General features: G+C 36.5%; 1 protein-coding gene across 1 annotated transcript in view; it reads right to left on the minus strand.

The window, feature by feature from the left end:
* MAP3K2 (mitogen-activated protein kinase kinase kinase 2) overlaps window positions 1-21,401 on the minus strand; it is an 88,779-nt gene that overhangs the window by 36,965 nt on the left and 30,413 nt on the right. The gene's annotated exons all lie outside the window — the stretch shown is intronic.

The following is a 21,401-nucleotide window of genomic DNA, read 5'->3' on the forward strand; positions in this document are numbered from 1 at the left end:
TTAAATTAAATTTACCTCAGTATTTTTCAGGTTCCCATCTATCTAAGCTAAAGCAAAACAAAACGACACGTTTTTTGAGAGTCAAAAAACTTAAGAGATAATCTAATAAACTCAAGTTCCGGGACTTCCCTGTTGATCCAGTGGATAAGAATCCGCCTTCCAATGCAGGGGACGCAGGTTTGATCCCTGGTCGGGGAACCAGGATCCCACGTGCAGCGGGGTGACTAAGCCCGCGTGCCACAACGACTGAGCCCACGCATCACAACCAGAGAGAAGTTCGCACACCGCAGCTAAGACCCAACGCAGCCAAAAATAAATAAATAAATATCAAAGCAAAAACAAAAACAAAACTGAAGTTCCCACAGGGCAATGGCAGATATAAAGACTGAGTGGCAAATGTCATACTTAGAGACATCAACAAAATAGTAAAGGCCTACAAATCTCCATAAAAGAAAATATTATCACAATCAACAAAAAGGAATTAACCAAAAGCTTGCAGCAATCTGGGCAGCATTTAGGAGTCACAGTAAAAAGAGAACCTTGTGGCATTCTGACCTTCCCTATTCCTATCTTCCTGCCCCTTACTCCCAGCTCCAAAGTAGCAATCTAAACCAACAGCCCACAGTCACCATGAAAATGAGCAGCCTGGCAGCAACTGGAAAGGGCAGAATGTAACCGGAATGCCTTCAAAGTCTGATTCCAAAAAAACTGTCATTATTTGACCTATCTAATGGTTGGTTGATGGACCCCATTTGAAAGGCTGTCTTTATTTAACCTGACTCAAAGCTTTTCCATTGCAAAGAACTTGGAGTGTTTGCTGAAATCAATCAGGGACAACATACCTCAACTGTCTGAGGAAGGGGAAAATAGTTGGGCAAACAATAGGTTAAGAAAAAAATTTTTTAGAAAAGCTGAGGAATGAGATGTCAACAGGGAACTCTGAAAAGCTCCAACAGACTCCTGGGACTCTAGAAGGTACACAAATGCCCAAGGCTGTTGCTTACTCAAGAAAGGCCTAAGAAGGCCCTCAGCTTTCACCTATGACTAACTCTGAGGCTCTGTGTAGCAGTAAGTAAAGGATAAGGTGGAGTTGTAAATGCCTGGGAGAATGTTAAAGGCCAGCCCCAACACACACAGAAAACCACTCAAAAAAGGCTTCAAGACGAGACTTATCTGTTCCAAGTATCTAAGGAAATCTCTGTCTTATCATTAGCTGACAGCTAAACTAAGAGCAGTCTTCAGTGACCATATATGACAAAGAATACAGACTTTAAAAAGTGAGTTCTGAAATGTCACTAAACAAACAAATAAGAACAATAAATAAAAAACACTGGGGAGGGGACTTCCCTGGTGGTCCAGTGGTTAAGACTCCATGTTACCAATGCAGGGGGCAGAGGTTTAATCCCTGGTCAGGGAACTAAGATCCGGCATGCTGCGTGGTACAGCCAAAAAACAAACAAACAAACAAAAAAACACTGGGGAGGGAGAAGAATCTGATTTCCAGAGGTGGCCCATTATAGTATTTTAAATGTCCAGTTTTCAAGAAAAAAATGAGACATACAAAGATATTAGTCCATACACAGAGAAAAAGCAATCAACAGAAACTGACCCTGAGGAAGCCTAAATGTCAGACTAACTAGACCCATGCCAAAATTCCAGATTCCCAGATGAAAAGCAAGTGTTCAGCATAAACTATATTGTTTGTATAAGCAGCTTAGGCACAATAAGCCATTCTTATCAGTTAGGCAGGTGGGGAACTCTCCTGAAATCCAAGTTCTCAGATGCCAGCCAATGATAAGCAGTTCATTCCAAGGATAAGCAGTGAGGCTATGTTAACTCTTTTCTATACAAACAGCAGAAGGAAATTGATAGACAAGTTTAAAGAAACTGCATAAAGCAATAATTATAAGCATGTTGTTGGGTGTACAATATATAGATATATTTTGTACAACAATATACACAAATTTCCCTTTGTATAGTACAAAGGAAAGAGGAGGGATGGAGTTAAAAGGAAAGTTTTGTATGCCACTCTAATTAAGTGGCATTAACTCAAACTACATTGTTTTAAGTTGAGATGTTAATTTTAATCCCCAGGTCAAGGACTGAAGAATACATTTTTTTTAACATCTTTATTGGAGTATAATTGCTTTACAATGGTGTGTTAGTTTCTGCTTTATAACAAAGTGAATCAGTTATACATATACATATGTTCCCATATCTCGTCTCTCTTGTGTCTCCCTCCCTCCCACCCTACCTATCCCACCCCTCTAGGTGGTCACAAAGCACCGAGCTGATCTCCCTGTGCTATGCGGCTGCTTCCCACTATATACACTACCAAATGTAAGAATACATTTTTTTAAATGGCAAAAGAAATGAGAGAATTAAAATAGCACACAACAAAATATCTATTTAACACAAAGAAGGCAGTAATGGAGGAATGAGGAAAAACAACAACAAAAAAGATACAAAACACATAGAACACAAACATAAAATGGCAGATGTAATCTTACCTTATGTGTAATTATATTAAATATAAGAGGAATGAACAAACCAGTTAAAAGGCAGAGATTAGCAGACTAGGTTAAAAAACATGATCTAACTATATGTTGTCTACATCAGACACATTATAGATTCAGGCACAAAACAGGTTGAAAGTAAAAGACTGTAAAAAGATATACCATGCAAACAGTAGACAAAGGAGACATAGCTATACTAATAGCAGACAAAATAGAATATATTATACACAAGCACTGAATATGAAACTGTGATTAAAAATCTTCCAACAAACAAAAGCCCAGGACCAGATGGCTTCACAGGCAAATTCTATCAAACATTTACAGAAGAGCTAACACCTATCTTTCTCAAACTCTTCCAAAATTTGGCAGAGGGAGGAACACTCCCAACCTCATTCTACAGGGCCACCATCACCCTGATACCAAAACCAGACAAAGATGTCACAAAGAAAGAAAACGACAGGCCAATATCACTGATGAACATAGAGGCCAATATCACTGATGAACATAGATGCAAAAATCCTCAACAGAATACTAGCAAACAGAGTCCAACAGCACATTAAAAGGATCATACACCCTGATTAAGTAGGGTTTATCCCAGGAATGCAAGTATTCTTCAATATACGCAAATCAATCAATGTGATACACCATATTAACAAATTGAAGGAGAAAAACCATATGATCATCAAAATAGATGCAGAAAAAGCTTTTGACAAAATTCAACACCCATTTATGATAAAAACCCTCCAGAAAGTACGCATAGAGAGAACTTACCTCAACATAAAAAAGGCCATATATGACAAACCCACAGCCAATATCGTTCTCAATGGTGAAAACTGAAACCATTTCCACTAAGATCAGAAACAAGACAAGGTTGCCCACTCTCACCACTATTATTCAACATAGTCTTGGAAGTTTTAGCCACAGCAATCAGAGAAGAAAAAGAAATAAAAGGAATCCAAATCAAAAAAGAAGAAGTAAAACTGTCACTGTTTGCGGATGACATGATACTATACATAGAGAATCCTAAAGATGCTACCAGAAAACTACTAGAGCTAATCAATGAATTTCGTAAAGTAGCAGGATACAAAATTAATGCACAGAAATCTCTGGCATTCCTATACACTAATGACGAAAAATCTGAAAGAGAAATTAAGGAAACACTCCCATTTGCCACTGCAACAAAAAGAATAAAATATCTAGGAATAAACCTACCTAAGGAGACAAAAGACCTGTATGCAGAAAACTATAAGACACTGATGAAAGAAATTAAAGATGATACAAATAGATGGAGAGATACACCATGTCCTTGGATTGGAAGAATCAACATTGTGAAAATGACTATACCTCTCAAAACAATCTACACATTCAGTGCAATCCCTATCAAACTACCAATGGCATTTTTCACAGAACTAGAACAAAAAATTGCACAGTTTGTATGGAAACACAAAAGACCCCGAATAGCAAAAGCAATCTTGAGAAAGAAAAACGGAGCTGGAGGAATCAGACTCCCTGACTTCAGACTATACTACAAAGCTACAGTAATCAAGACTGTATGGTACTGGCACAAAACGGGAAATATAGATCAATGGAACAGGATAGAAAGCCCAGAGATAAACTCACGCACATATGGTCACCTTATCTTTGATAAAGGAGGCAAGAATATACAATGGAGAAAAGACAGCCTCTTCAATAAGTGGTGCTGGGAAAATTGGACAGCTACATGTAAAAGAATGACATTAGAACACTCCCTAACACCATACACAAAAATAAACTCAAAATGGATTAAAGACCTAAATGTAAGGCCAGACACTATAGAACTCTTAGAGGAAAACATAGGAAGAACACTCTATGACATAAATCACAGCGAGATTCTTTTTGACCCACATCCTAGAGAAAGGGAAATGAAAACACAAATAAACAAATGGGACCTAATGAAACTTCAAAGCTTTTGCACAGCAAAGGAAACCATAAACAAGACGAAAAGACAACCCTCAGAATGGGAGAAAATATTTGCACATGAAGCAACTGACAAAGGATTAATCTCCAAAATTTACAAGCAGCTCATGCAGCTCAATATCAAAAAAAACAAACAACAATCCAGAAATGGGCAGAAGACCTAAACAGACATTTCTCCAAAGAAGATATACAGATTGCCAACAAATACATGAAAGGATGCTCAACATCACTAATCATTAGAGAAACGCAAATCAAAACTACAATGAAGTTTCACCTCACACCAGTCAGAATGGCCATCATCAAAAAGTCTACAAACAATAAATGCTGGAGAGGGTGTGGAGAAAAGGGGACCCTCTTGCACTGTTGGTGGGAATGTAAATTGATACAGCCACTATGGAGAACATTATGGAGGTTCCTTAAAAAACTAAAAATAGAACCACCATATGACCCAGCAATCTCCCACTACTGGACATATACCCTGAGAAAACCATAATTCAAAAAAAATCATGTACCACAGTATTCACTGCAGCACTATTTACAATAGCCAGGACATGGAAGCAACCTAAGTGTCCATTGACAGATGAATGGATAAAGAAGATATGGCACATATATACAATGGAATATTACTTAGCCATAAAAAGAAACAAAATTGAGTTATTTGTAGTGAGGTGGATGGACCTAGAGTCTGTCATACCGAGTAAGTCAGAAAGAGAAAAACAAATACCGTATGCTAACACATATATATGGAATCTTAAAAAAAGAAAAAATGGTTCTGAAGAACCTACGGGCAGAACAGGAATAAAGACGTAGATGTGGAGAGTGGACTTGAGGACATAGGGATGCCGGGGTGAGCTGGGACAAGGTGAGAGAGTGGCATGGACATATATACACTACCAAATGTAGAATGGATGGCTGGTGGGAAGCAGCTGCATAGAACAGCGAGATCAGCTTGGTGCTTTGTGACCACCTAGAGAGGTGGGATAGGGACGGTGGGAGGGTGACACAAGAGGAAGGGGGGATATGGGGTATGTGTATATGTATGGCTGATTCACTTTGTTATACAGCAGAAGCTAATGCACCACTGTAGAGCAATTATATTCCAATAAAGATGTTGGGGGAAAAAAAGCATCATTATGATGTGAGAGCCACCATCATCCATTTTAAAAGTACAAGACAAGCTCTTTCATAATCAGACATTTTACATCATTCCTTTTACTCCTTGAAATTATATTTCCATTTCACTTCCCCCACAGAATTTTATCCTGATGTAATACATTGATATTTTTATGCTTGACAGTCTTTTATTGATCAGTCTCTCATGTATCACAGCAACAAAACATGTATGCAAATTTGTTTAAAATTTGTTTCCTATAACTGCAAATAATAAATAATTATTAAATATAAAAAAGAATATATTACAAAATCATTATTAGTGGCAAATAAGGACATTTATAGTGAAAAAATTACCAACTTATCAACACGATATAGTAATTATGAACATGTATGCACCTAACAACAGACTCTCAAAATGCATGGGAAAAAAAAAGATAGACTTGAAATAAACAATTCAAATAGAACAGTTGGAGATTTCAATGCCTCATTTTCAATACTGGATAAAACAAGTAAACAGAAAATCAATGAAAAACGAAGACTTAAGTAATGCTATAATATGCTATACAGATAAAATAATGCTATATAGATATAGAGCACTATATCTATAGAACACTCAACCCCAAAACAGAAAAATACACATTTTTCTCAAATACATGTACAACATTTTCCAGGACAGACCACTTGTTAGGCAATAAAACTGATCTCAGTAAGTATAAATAGATTTAAGAAATATGATGTATGTTCCCTGACAACAATGCAATGAAATGAGAAACTGATAATAGAAGGAAATTTGGGGAATTTACAAATATGTGAAAATTAAACAACACATTCCTGAAGAACCAATGGAACAAAAAAGAAGTCACATGGAAAATTAGAAAATGCTTTGAGAAGAATGAAAATAAGAACAAAACATACTGAAAATTATTGGATACACCTAAAGTACAACTTAAAGATAAATTTATAACTGTTGGGAACTCCCTGGCAGTCCAGTGGTTAGGACTCAGCACTTCCACTGCCGTGGCCCGGGTTCAATCCCTGGTGGGGGAACTAAGATCTCACAAGCCATGCAGCATGGCCCCCTCCAAAAAAAAGAGACAGAGAGAGAAATTTGTAACTGTTAGTGTTTATATTAAAAAAAAAAGAAAGATCTCAAATCAATAAACTAAACTTCTACCTTAAAACACCAAAAAAAGACGAGCATGTTAAACCAAAAGCAAGTAGAAAGAAAGAAACAATAAGGATGGAAACAAACCAAAAAAATAAAAACACAATCGAAATTTTTTGAATCAATGAAACAATGGTTCTTTGAAAAGATCAATAAAATTGACAAAACTTTAGCTAGATTAACCAATGAAAAAAAGAGGGAAGATACAAATATCTAAATGCAGGAATTAAAGGAGAATTACTACCAACCTTACAGAAATAAAAAGGATAAGGGAATACTATAAAGAACTGTATATCAATGGATTAGATCACCTGGATGAAATAAAGAGATTGAATTAGAAATTTTAAAACTTTTCACAAATAAAAAGTCCTAACCCAGATAGATGGCTTCAAACATTTAAGAAAGAATTACCACCAATTATTAAAAAAAAAAAAAATACTGAACCTAGTATTACTCTGATAACCAAACCAGACAAACACATTACAAGAGAAAACTACAGATTGGTAACTTTGTGAATATAGAAAAATCCTCAACAAAATACTAGCAAACCTAATCCAGAACATTAAAAAAGGGGACTCTACACCATGAACATTTAGGATATATCCCACAAAAGCAAGGTAGGTTCAGCATACAAAAATCAATGTAATAAACCACACTGATAGAATAAAAGACAGAAAGATACATGATCATCTCAACAGACAAAGAAAATGCAAGTGCCAAAATCCAACTGCCTACTCAAAAGACTAGGAAGAAAAGGAAATTTCCTCCAGCTGATAAAGGGGATCCATGAAAAACCCACAGCTAATATCATACTTAATGATGAAAAACTGCATATGTGCCCCCTAAGATCAGGGACAAGCAAGGATGTCCAGTCTTGCCGCTCATATTTAATACTGTACTGGAGGTCCTAGTCAGAATATGAGGCAAGAAAATGAAATCAAAGGAATCCAGACTGGATAAGAAGCAAAACTATCCCTATTTGCAGTTGACAATCTTGTATACAGAAAATCTAAGAAGTTCACATAAACAATATTAGAGCTAATGAATGAGTTCAGCACAGTTGCAGGAAACAAGATCAACACTGAAAAATCAGTTGTATTTCTATACACTAGCACTGAACAATACAGAAATAAAATTTAGAAATAAATTCCATTTATAACAGCATCAAAAGAATATCAAAAAGTCTGTACACTGGAAACTATAAAACATTATTGAAAGAAACTGAAACAGATCTAAATATATGGAAAGACATCCCATGTTCATGGATTGGAACAAAATATTTTTAAGGTGACAAAACTCTCAAAGTGATCTACAGATTCATTATAAAGCAGAAACTAACACACCACTGTAAAGCAATTATACTCTAAAAAAAAAAAAAGTGATCTACAGATTCAATGCAATCTCTATCAAAATCCTCTATCAAAATTCCAATGGCCTTTCTTTGCAGAAATGGAAAAGCTGATCTTTAAATTCATATGGAGCTACAAGAGACCCTGAAGAGCTAAAACAATATTGAAAAAGAAAAATAAAGTTGGAGGACTCACACTTCCTGATTTTAAAAATTACTACAAAATTATAGCAATCAAAACAGTGGGGGTACTGACGTAAGGAGAGAGACTGGTGGAATAGAAATGAGAGTCCAGAAATAAACCCAAACATCTATAGTCAAATGATTTTTGACAAGGGTGACAAGACAACGGGGGAAAGAACATTCTTCAATAACAGGTGCTGGACAACTGGATATCCACATGCCAAAGCATGAAGTTGGACCCCTACTTCAAATGATATGTAAAAATTAATTCAAAATGGATCAAAGATTAAATGGAAAAGCTAAATCTATAAAACTCTTAGAAGGGAACAGAGGTATAAACATCATTTTCTACCAACCACCCTTAGTTTTTAAATGCAGAACTTACCTAAAGTGAACAAATTTTAAATATACATTTTACATATGCATTTACCCACATAACCACCAAACAGATAAAAATATAGACATTTCTGGGACCCATAAAGGCTCCTTTGTACCCATTCCCAGTCACCCTTTCCCCACAAGGGTAACCATCATCTTGACATTTATTGCCATAGATTAGTTTTGCCTTTTAAAATTTCATGTTAGTTGAATCATACAAGACAAACTCTTTGTATTTTTTTCTTTTTTGGCCACACTGTGCAGCTTGCAGGATCTTAGTTCCCCGACGAGCGACTGAACCCATGACCTTGGCAGTGAAAGCATGGATTCCTAACCAATGGACCACCAGGGAATTCCCTGTATTTATTTTCACTTGATATATTATGTCTCTGAAATTCTTCCACATTATCTGTATAAGTATTTTGTTCACTTTCATTGCTGTGTAATATTCCATTATAAGCCTATACCTCAACTAATTTACCCATTCTACTACTGATGGACATGAAGGTTGTTTCCAGTTATTGGCTATTACAAATAAAACTTCTATGAACCTCTTTGAACATGCCTTTTGGTAAACATAAATACATATTTCTGTTGGATATATACCCAAGGAGGGAACTGCTAGATCTCTAAGACATGCATATAGTTAGCTTTAGCAGTTATGGCCGAACATTTCTTCAAAGTGATTGTGTTAAATATATATACTCTCACGAGCAATGTAAGAGAGTTCCAGTTCTTCCACATCCTCAGCAACACTATTAGCCATTCTGGTGGTTGTGTAATATCTCACTATAGTTTTAATTTACATTTATCTGATGATTAATGATGTTGAGTACCATTTTCATTGGTTTACTGGCCACTTTGATATCCTCTTTTGTAAAATGACTGCTTACGTATTTTGCACATTTTAAAATTTTAGATACAAAAACTTTGTTGGATATGTTCATTATGGTCTGTGTCTTCTCCTTACACTCTGTTTATGATATCTTCACTCTAACAAATTTAACGGAGTCAGTAAATATATAGTGGAGAATTTGGGCAAGTCCTTGATGAGGTGATCAAAATTAACATCACATATAAAGGACGGATGAACATCCTGTGTCTCTAGATGTGATACTCTGAGAAGGACACAACATAAACTAAGCAGTTTTCTGAGAATGTATAACCTAAATACAATTCATAAAGAAACTTTAGACAAATAAAAAATAAGAAACATTGTATTTAAACAAAAAGGGAGATTGCATTCCTCAAAAATGCCAGTGAGACAGAAGTCAAAGAAGGGCTATGGAAATGTTGCAGATTCAAGGAGAGTAAAGAGACATGGCAACTTAATCCATCCTGACCCTAGACTGGATCCTGTACTAGAGGGGAACAATGCTATAAAGACCATTATTAGGTCAACTGACAAAACTGGAATACGCACAGTTACTATTTATTCAGAAAGGCTACATTCCAGTTACTACTGTCTCTGCTATCCTTTTTCATTTTATTCCCAACATCAGAGCCTTTATTATTTGCATAATAAATGATAAAAATGTGCATGTGTGTTCTGGTGGTGATTAACTGGCATGAAAGATATTAGAAATGAGTTTTCATTCATGAAACTGGTGGGGTTCAAATAAGTAGACCGGCTAAAATACCAAAGAAACACTCCTCTACTCTTGCATGAACAACATATTCTTCACTCTCTTTTTAAAATTTTTAGAATGTTTTTACTGAATTATAGTTGATTTACGCCGCTAGTTTCTGGTGTACAGCAAAGGGATTCAGTTACACATATATATATACATATTCTTTTTCATATTCTTTTGGTTTATTACAGGATACTGATTATAGTTTATTATGGTTCCCTGTGCTATACAGAACCTTTTTTAAAATCTATTTTATATAGATTAGCTTGAATCTGCTAATCCCAAACTCCTAATTTATCCCTCTCCACCCCCTTTCCCGTTTAGTAACCACAAGTTTGTTTTCTATGTCTGTGAGCCTGTTTCTGTTTCGTAAGTACGTTCGTTTGTGTCATATTTTAGATTCCACATATAAGTAATACCACATGATATCTGTCTTTCTCTGCCTAACTTACTTCACTTAATATGATAATCTCTAGGTCCATCCATGTTGCTGCAAATGGCATTATTTCACTTTTTTTATGGCTGAGTAGTATTCCAGTGTGTATATATACCACATCTTCTTTATCCATTCATCTGTCAATGGACATTTAGGTTGTTTCCATGTCTTGGCTGTTGTAAATAGTGCTACTATGAACACTGGGGTGCATGCATCTTTTTGTCCCAATGTATGTCCAGGAATGGGATTGCAGGATCATATGGCAATTCTATTTTTAGTTTTTAAAGGAACTCCATACTGTTTTCCATAGTGGCTGCACCAATTTACATTCCCACCAACAGTGTAGGAGGGCTCCCTTTTCTTCACACCCTCTCTAGCATTTGTTATTTGTAGACTTTTTTTTTTTTTTTTTTAATGGCTGTGTTGGGTCCTCGTTTCTGTGTGAGGGCCTTCTCCAGTTGTGGCAAACGGGGGCCACTCTTCACCGCAGTGCGCGGGCCTCTCACTATCACAGCCTCTCTTGTTGCGGAGCACAGGCTCCAGACGCGCAGGCTCAGTAATTGTGGCTCACAGGCCTAGTTGCTCCGCGGCATGTGGGATCTTCCCAGACCAGGGCTCGAACCCGTGTCCCCTGCATTGGCAGGCAGACTCTCAACCACTGTGCCACCAGGGAAGCCCCTGTAGACTTTTTAACGATGGCCATTCTGACCGGTGTGAGGTGGTACCTCATTGTAGTTTTGATTTGCATTTCTCTAATAATTAGCAATTTGAGCATCTTTTTATGTGCCTGTTGGCCATCTGTACGTCTTCTTTGGAGAAATGTCTATTTAGGTCTTCTGCCCACTTTCTGATTGGGTTGTTTCTTTTCTTGTTATTGAGCTGTATGAGCTGTTTGTATATTTTGGAAATTAAGCACTGGTAGGTCGCATCATTTGCAAATATTTTCTCCCAGTCCATAGGTTGTCTTTTCATTCTGTTTATGGTTTCCTTTGCTGTGCAAAAGCTTATAAGTTTGATTACATCACATTTGTTTATTTTTGCTTTTATTTCTATTGCCTTGGGAGACTGACCTAAACATTGGTATGATTTATGTCAGACAATGTTTTGCCTGTGTTCTCTTATAGGAGTTTCATGGTGTTATATCTTATATTTAAGTCTTTAAGCCATCTTGAGTTTATTTTTGTGTGTGGTGTGAGGGTGTGTTCTAACTTCATTGATTTACATACGGCTGTCCAGTTTTCCCAACACCACTTGCTGAACAGACTGTCTTTTTCCCACTGTATATTCTTGCCTTCTTTGTCGAAGATTAACTGACCGTAGGTGTGTTGGTTTATTTCTGTAAAAGCCTATATTCTTAAAGATAGTGCCAAGGTCAGTCATTCATTTTGAGGATTCTGGTTATTTGATGCCACCAATAAGATTAACCAACTCCTGCCTCTACAATTTTGTTGCATCTATATATCAAGTGAATCTTTCATGCAAGGTATGGCTGAAGTAACTTAAGGAGAGAAAGTTGGGAAGTTAACATGTTTACAAAGCAAATGGCACTTACTATTTTTGAACTTGCTTGCTAATAAATGTTGGTGAAATAAAAGTCTATTATATTTGACAGAATTTAGTCTAAGGTTTACTGTCATTATAAGCCAATAAATTACAAGGAAGCAGCTGATCTTCACTTAACTTCATTGACTGGTAGCTACTTTTATTTACCTAAAAGAACACAATAATTGTGCATAATCAATTTGACTCTGTTCAATTCACAACACCCAACTTAGGGCCTCTGCACTTGCTTTTTCTACATCTAAGAGTCTTTCCCCAAGTCCTTAAATGGCTGCTCATGTCTACTGACCATCCAATATAAAATATTTCTCCCACTCACTCAATTATTTTTTTTACATCATCCTATTTTTGCTTCTTGATAGAACTTATCATGACACAAAAATACTTCTAATTTAGTTAATTTACTTATTTATTGTATCTCCACCCCCAATGGCACACAAGAGCCTTAAGAACAGAGACTTTATTGATATGGTTGATTACTGCATCTCCTATGCACAGGACAGTGCCTGGCTCATAGAAGGTGTTGAGTATTTTAGAATGAAAGACAGAAAGCAAAAAGGTGGGAGGTGGGGGATAAGAGAAGAGAGAAGTTAGCTTGCAAAGATAAAAACCTAAATCTAAAAGAACAGGGAAAAAAATAATAATAAAAGAACAGGGGAAAAAAGGTCTACACAAATACACTATAAGAAAATAAGCAAGACATTAGTAAGACAGTTTTGCACTCCACACTCAAAAAGCCCATGGACCAATAAAGAAAAGAGGAAAAGACACTGCTGTAGTGTCATGCATGTTAACAGAGATATGTCACTAAAATATAGGTAAGAAATACCCAACTGTGTGACAGTATTTTGCCATACTGTACTATGACTAATTATTTAAAGTGCATTTCATTATAATTAAGCACACCCCCATCCGCAAGCAGATCATGAATTCACTGAGATCAAACCAAATGTTATGTAACTCTTTATCCTCACCAACAAACAACAGTCAAAACTGGTACTCAATCTAAATTTGTTAAACTGTTCTAACAAGATTTTAATGATTTCACGTTTATAGGAAACTAATAATGATTAGAAGACTCTGTCCTGATATGAATAAATTACAAGTTAAATGAGATCTATGAAAGTGGTGTATGAGAAGCTGACAGTAAATTGAGAGCATCTCATGACATTTCAGCCTATAAAGATTCAGTCTAAGCAAAGATGACCTATATTCTATGTATCATGTAAAAAAGTTTTTAAAAATTTTTATCGTATGTGGCTTTATTTTCCAAAATACATCCTTTGTCCTGGAATCATTCTCATTCCAGGATCTAATCAAAATACACTTAAAACAAAGTAACCTATTTCTGAAACTCAATAATTCAAACAACTTTCTCAAACACTAAACCCACAAAAATATATGCTAAAAATGAAAACTATAATTTATATTAAAATATCATTAACACTCTATAATCTTCTGAAGCTTTCCAAACAAAATAATTTACACTGACCGCACATTTCATGTCACTCACAACCTATCTAAGGTCTTTATCTAAAATCATTTAGGCTTAGACTAGGGAAAAGCCTTTATATCACAGTGTTCCTCACTGTCCAAAACCTCACTTATAAGCATTCACTTCAACAAGGTGGCATACTGAAAACTTGTATTCATGTTCTTGTGTAATGTCCTCCTGTTAAGCACAACTGGACCTAGTGACTCTCTTTTTAACAAAAAGAACAGGAAAAAAATGATGAGATGTCGTCTCTGAAATTAGGTTACAAGAAGACTGACTTCTATCTTGCTCTCTCTCTCTCGGTAGCACCCTCTGAAGAAAGCCAGACAACATTCTGTAAGCTGCCCTATGGAAAGGCTCACATGGCAAAGAAACAGTATCTCGCCCAACATCCAACAGGGACTTAAGCCTGCCAATAGCCAACTGAATGAGGAAGCAGGTCACACCCCAAGTGAGCCTTAAAATGACTACAGCATGGCCAAAAACCTCACTGCAGCCTTGTAAGGAATCCAGAGCCAAAAGTACCCAGATAAGCTGTGCTCTGATTCCTGCTCCACATAAACTGTGAGATAACAAATGCTTTCTGTTTTAAACCCCTGAGTTTTGAGGAAACTTCTCATGCAGAATAGATAATTAACACAGAGGCAAAAATTAACTTTTTATATCTATGTAAATGTTGATTGATATTTCCAGACAAAAATAAAATACTAACTAAACAGAGATGTATGAGCTATAAAGTGATGTCATTCTAATACAAATGCCATTCTGCCTATACATATATACTTATATACTTTAAATCTTTAAAGTATATTTAAAATACTTACACTTTTATTTAATATGTTATTACTTAAGATTCATAAAATGGAGAGGACATTTTTGATGCATGGAGTGTCTTTCCATCAAAACTAAATGGATTCACTGCAGCATTATTTGTAGGAGTAAAAAGTGGAACCAACCCAAATATCCATCACCTGAGGAACTGATAAGAAAAATGTGGTATATCTATACAGTAGACTATTATTAGGCAATATAAAGAAATAAGATACTCAGGAGTGACATCAGCAACATGATGGACTATGAAGCTCCAAGCCCTTATTCCCCCACAGAACATTTAAAATCAGCCGAAAGCTGGTGAAATAAGAGCTCTGGAAAACAGTTAAACTAGGAGCTCTGGAAAACAGTTAAACAACTACAACAACCAAGTAAATATCTAATCAAGTAAACGCTACATTCAAAATAGAAACAAATTTTGGGGCTTCCCTGGTGGCGCAGTGGTTGAGAATCTGCCTGCCAATGCAGGGGACACACAGGTTCGAGCCCTGGTCCGGGAAGATCCCACATGCTGTAGAGCAGCTGAGCCTGTGTGCCACAACTACTGAGCCTGCACTCTAGGGCCTGCAAGCCACAACTACTGAAGCCCGTGCACCTAGGGCCCGTGCTCCGCAACAAGAGAAACTATCACAATGAGAAACCCGCACACCGCAACGAAGAGTAGCCCCTGCTCACCGCAACTAGAGAAAGCCCGTGCACAGCAACAAAGACCCAACACAGCCAAAAATAAATAAATAAATAAAATTATTTTAAAAAAAAATTTTTTTTTGTGGCATTTTTATTTGACCTTGCTCCACCCCCTCCCTACACAGTCTTGGTCTGGAGCAAACAGCCTGGTTCCCAAATCCCTCCCCCAAACTAGAGGGAACAAAGCAAATTTCTTTGCAGTGTTCTAAGCTGCTGGGAGCTGCCTGAAGGACTGACTGCTCTCTGTTGTACCTAACTCAGAACTCAGATGGAAAAGATGCCAGTACTATGTGGGTAAACTGCAGGGGGCCTACAGACCTGCAGATGCCTGGAACAAAAGATTATGATACATACAACAGATCATCTAGGGCCCTGAGGAGAAGATTCAAGGGGAAGATTCTTTGGAAATTTAAGACCTTTAAAAGCAGTTGTGGGGACTTCCTTGGCAGTCCAGTGGTTAAGAGTCTGCACTTCCACTGCAGGAGACGCAGGTTCAATCCCTGGTCAGGCAACTAAGACCGCACATGTGGTGTGGCCAAAATAAATAAATTTTTTTTAAAAAAGGAGTGTCAGATACAGCAGAAAGGTCAGAATTTGGGGTACAAGATGCGGGACAGTGGGACCCTGTTAACCTCTGTTGGAGGTTAATGGTAGAGAGACTGGGATCAGCATTTAAAAAAAAAAAAAAAAAAAGCAGTTGTGGATATGGGGGAACTGAAGACATCACATGGAGATTTAGCAAAAGGTATGCCCAGAAAAGGCCTGAGAAGACAAAAAGCCTTCACACTGGGCTGATCCTAAGCCCCAAAGCACACTCGGCTTCTTAGTGAAAGACTGGTCTGACAGACACAGAACAAGTCTGCAAAGGCAGGGAGAAGTGATCATTTTTTCAAATGATTAATTTTCAACATAAAATGACAAAGCATACAAAAAACAGGAGAACATGGCCCATTCAAAGGAAGAAAAATAAAGTAAGTGGCAAAACCAGCCCCAGAGAAGCATAGGTGATGAACTTACTGGATAAAGACTTTAAAACAACTGTCCTAAATATGTTTAAAAAGCTAAAAGAAAACACAAAGAAAAAAAGAAACAAGGAAAACAATATATAAACAAAATTACATTATCAACAAAAAAAAAAAATTACAAAAGGGAACCAAACAAATTCCAGAGCTGAAAAATAAAATAAAGGGGTTCAACAGTAGACTTGAGTAAAAAGACAAATCAGCAAACTTAAATATAGAACATTTGAAATTATCAAGGCTGAGGAACAGAAAAATATAATAAAGAAAAGTGAACAGAGCCTAAGGAACTTATGGGACACCATCAAGCAGACCAATATATCCATATAAACATTATAGGAGTCTGAGAAGAAAAGAGAGTGAAAGGGGCAGAGAGATTACCTGAAGAAGTAATGGCCAAAAACTTGCCAAATGTGATAGAAGACACGAATTTACAAATCCAAGGAGTTCAATAAATTCCAAGTAGGACAACCCAGGCAGATCTACACCAAGACACAATATAATCAAACTGTTGAAAGACAGACAGAATCTTGAAAGCAGCTAGAGAAAATTCACTCATCATGTAGATCCTCAAAAAGATTACCAGTAGAAACTGTGGAGGCCACAAGACAGTGGGATAATACATTAAAAGTGCTAAAAGAAAAAAAATGCCAACAAAGAATTCTGTATCTACCAAGAGCTAAGGAAGTTCATTACTATTAGTACTGCCCTACAAGAAATGCTATGGAATTTCTTCATATTCAAATGAAAAAACACCAGACAGTAACTCTAAGATATATGAAGATAAAGACCTCCTGTAAAGGTAAATACATGGGCAAATATAAAAACCGGCATTACTGCAATATTGGTCTGTAACTTCACTTTTTATTTTCTACAGGATATAAAAGACAAATGCACAAAAATAATTTTAAATCTACGTTAATGGGAACACAATGCATAAAAATGTAATTTGTGACACTGACAATAAACAGGGATGAACAGAGCTATATAGAAGTAGAGTTTTCATATGTGATTGAAGTTAAGTTGATTTCGATTCAAAACAAACTGTTATAACTTTAGGATGTTATATGCAACCTCATGGTAACCACACACAAACACACACACACACACACACACACAAACCCAACAGAACATAGATTTTAAAAAAAAAAAAGGTGAGAAAAATCAAACTGCATCACTACAGAAAAATCAACTAAACACAAAGATAGGCAGAGATGGAGGAAATGAGGGACAAAAAAATACAAAAATACAAAAAACAAAATGCCTTCTCTATCAGTAATTACTTTATTTGTAAAGTAATTAAGCATTCCAATCAACAGGCACAGATTGGCAGAACGAACTTAAAAAGCATGATGCTCCTGTATGCTGTCTACAAGAGACTCACTTTAGATGTAACGACACAATAGGTTTAATGTGAAAGGACAGAAAAAGATATTCCGTGCAAATAGAAAGAGAAGAAAACCAGAGTGGCTATACTAATATCAAACAGAACAGACTGCAAGTCAAAAATTGTTACAAGAGACAAAGAAGAACATTAAACACTAACAAAAAGGTCAATTCATGAAAAAGATATAACAATGATAAACATCAGCACTCCAAAATATATGAAGCAAACTGATAGAATTGAAGAAACAAATAGACATACTTAAACAACAACAACAGTTCACTCAATACCCCACTTTCAATAATGGATAGAACAACCACACAGATCAATAAGCCAACAGAAGACTTAAACAATACTACAAGCAATTAGACCTAACAGACATATACAGAACACTCCACCCCAAAACAGAATATATATTCTTCTCAACTCCACATGGAATATTCTCTAGGATAGATCATATGTTAGTCCACAAAAAAAGTCTTAAAAATTTAGTAAGATTGAACTCAAAATATTTTTTCCAAGCACAATGAATGAAACTAGAAATCAATAGCAGAAGAAAAACTGGAAAAGTAACAAATATGTAGAAATTAAACAGCAAACTCTTAATCAGCCAAAGAAGTCAAAGGAGAAATCATAAGGGAAATTAGAAAATATCCAGAAACAAGTGAAAATGAAAACACAACATACCAACACTTTTGGGATGCAGTAAAAGCAATGCTAAGGGAGAAATTTACAGCTGTAAACACACACATTAAAAAAAAAGATTTCAAGGGACTTCCCTGGTGGCACAGTGGTTAAGAATCTGCCTGCCAATGCAGGAGACACAGGTTCAAGCCCTGGTCCAGGAAGATCCCACATGCCACAGAGCAACTGAGCCCGTGCGCCACAACTACTGAGCCTGTGCCCTAGAGCCCACAAGCCACAACTACTGAGCCTGCGTGCTGCAACTACTGAAGCCCATGCGCCTAGAGCCTGTGCTCCGCAACAAGAGAAGCCACCACAGTGAGAAGCCCGCGGACCGCAACGAAGAGCAGCCCCCGCTCACCGAGCAACAAAGACCCAACACAGCCAAAAATTAAATTAATTAATTAATTAATTAAAAAAAATAAAGATTTCAAATCAATGACCTAACTCTACATCCTGAGGAACTAGAAAAAGAACAAACTAAACCCAAAGCTAGCAAAAGGAAAGAAATAATAAAGATCAGAGCAGAGAGAAGCAAAATAGAGAAGAAATAAACAACAGAGAAAAATCAATAAAACCAAGAGTTGATTCTTCAAAAAGATCAACAAAATGGACAAATCTTTAGCTAGACAAAGAAAAAAGAAAAGATTCGAATAACTAGAATCAAAAATGGAAGAGGGAACACTACAGAAATAAAAAGGATCAGGGAATTCCCTGGCAGTCCAGTGGTTAGGACTCCATGCTTGCACTGCAGGGAGTGCAAGGGTCTGATCCCTGGTTGGGGAACTAAGATCCCACATGCCATGTACCATTGCCAAAAAAAAAAAAAAACCCTCCAAACAAGAGAAGCCCAGGGACTTCCCTGGTGGCACAGTGGTTAAGAATCTGCCTGCCAACGCAGGGGACACGGGTTCGAGCCCTGGTCCAGGAAGATCCCACATACCGCGGAGCAACTAGGCCCGTGAGCCACAACTACTGAGCCTGCGCGTCTGGAGCCTGTGCTCCGCAACAAGAGAGGCAGCGATAGTGAGAGGCCCGCGTACCGCGATGAAGAGTGGCCCCCGCTTGCCGCAACTAGAGAAAGCCCTCACACAGAAACGAAGACCCAACACAGCCAAAAAGAAATTAATTAATTAATTAATTTAAAAGCCTTTAAAAAAAAAAAGGCAGGATGGTTCAACAAATGAAAAGTCAATGTAATATATCACATCAGTGGAAGAAGGGGAAAAAACACACAATCATCTCAACTGATGCAGAAAAAAAAAAATTCAATACTCTTTCATGATAAAAACACTCAACAAACTAGCAACAGAAGGAAACTTCCTAAACATAATAAACATCATATAAGAAAAACCTATACCCAACATCACACTCAATTGTGAAAGACTGAAAGCATTTCCCCTTAGCTTTTCCTGGTTGAGATCAGGAACAAGACACAGATGCCCACTTTGCCACTTTTATTCAACATAGCATTGGAAGTTGTAGTAAGAGCAATTAGGCATGAAAAGAAATAGGCCTCCAAATCGGAATGAAGTAAGTAAAATGATCTCTGTTTGAAGGTGACATGATCTTATATGTAGAAATACCTAAAGACTGTACACACACACACACACACACACACACACACACAAACACACACACAGTGCTGGAGCTAATAAACAAATTCAACAACACTGCAGGATACAAAATCAACACACAAAAATCAGTTACATTTCGATACACTATGAACAATCTGAAAACAAAATTAAGAAAATTCCATTTACAATAGCATCAAAAAGAATAAAATACTTAGAAATTAACTTAACCAAGGCAGTGAAAGACTTATACAATGAAAACTACCGAATGCTGCTGAAATAAATTAAAAAGACATAAATAAATGGAAACACATCCCATGTTCATGGATGAGAAAACTTAATACTAAGATGTCAATACTATCCAAAGTGATCTACATATTCAAAGCAATCCTTATCAAAATCCCAATGATTTTTTTTTTTGTGGAAATAGAAAACCCATACAAAAGTTCATAAGGAATCTCAAAGGATGCCAAATAGCCAAAACAATCCTGAAAGAGAACAAAATAGGAGGACTCACACTTCCTGATTTCAAAACGCACTACAAAGTTACAGTAATCAAAACAACACGTGGTGCTGGCATAAAGACCAATGGAATAGAGTCCAGAATTAAACCCTTGTATATTTGGTCAAATAACTTTTGACAAGGGTGCCAAGACTATGTAACAGGGAAAGAACAGTTTTTTAAACATTTGGTGATGGGAAAACTAGACATTCACATGCAAAAAAAAAAAAAAAGTAGCCTTACTTTACACCAAATACAAAAATTACCTTAAAATGGATCATAAACCTAAATGTAAGAGCTAAAACTATAAAACTCTTAAAAGAAAATATAGAGGGAAAGCTTCATTTTTGCAACAATGTCTTGGATGTGACACCAAAAGCACAGTCAACAAAAGAAAAAATAGATAAACTGAAGTTCATCAAAATTTAAAACATCTCATGGATGAACCTGGAGGACACTATGTTAAGTGAAACAATCCAGTCATAGAAAGACAAATAACGCATGATTCCGCTTATATGAGGTATCTAAAACAGTCAAATTCATAGAAGCAGAGAATAAAGTAGTTGTGGGGTTGGGGGGCCAGCAGGTGGTGAAAATGGGGCATTGTTATTCAATGTATATAAAGTTTCAGTTATGCTGATGATTAAGTTCTAGAGATCTGCTGTACAACACCTGAAGTTATTAATATGGTATTGTGCACTTAAAATTTTGTTAAAAAGGTAAATATGTTAAGTGCTCTTACCACCACCAAAAAAAGGGGGGGGAGGGGGACACAAGGAATTTGGGGGAGGTATTGGATATGTCTATTACTCTGATAGTGGTGATGGTATCATGGGTGTTCATATATGTCCAAACTCATAAAATTGTATACATTAAATACATGCAGTTATATTTTATCAATTACACCTCAATATAACTGTTTAAAAAATTTTAAACTTC

This window comes from Balaenoptera ricei, chromosome 7 (assembly GCF_028023285.1).
Source record: "Balaenoptera ricei isolate mBalRic1 chromosome 7, mBalRic1.hap2, whole genome shotgun sequence".
In the NCBI taxonomy this organism is placed as follows: Eukaryota; Metazoa; Chordata; class Mammalia; order Artiodactyla; family Balaenopteridae; genus Balaenoptera; species Balaenoptera ricei.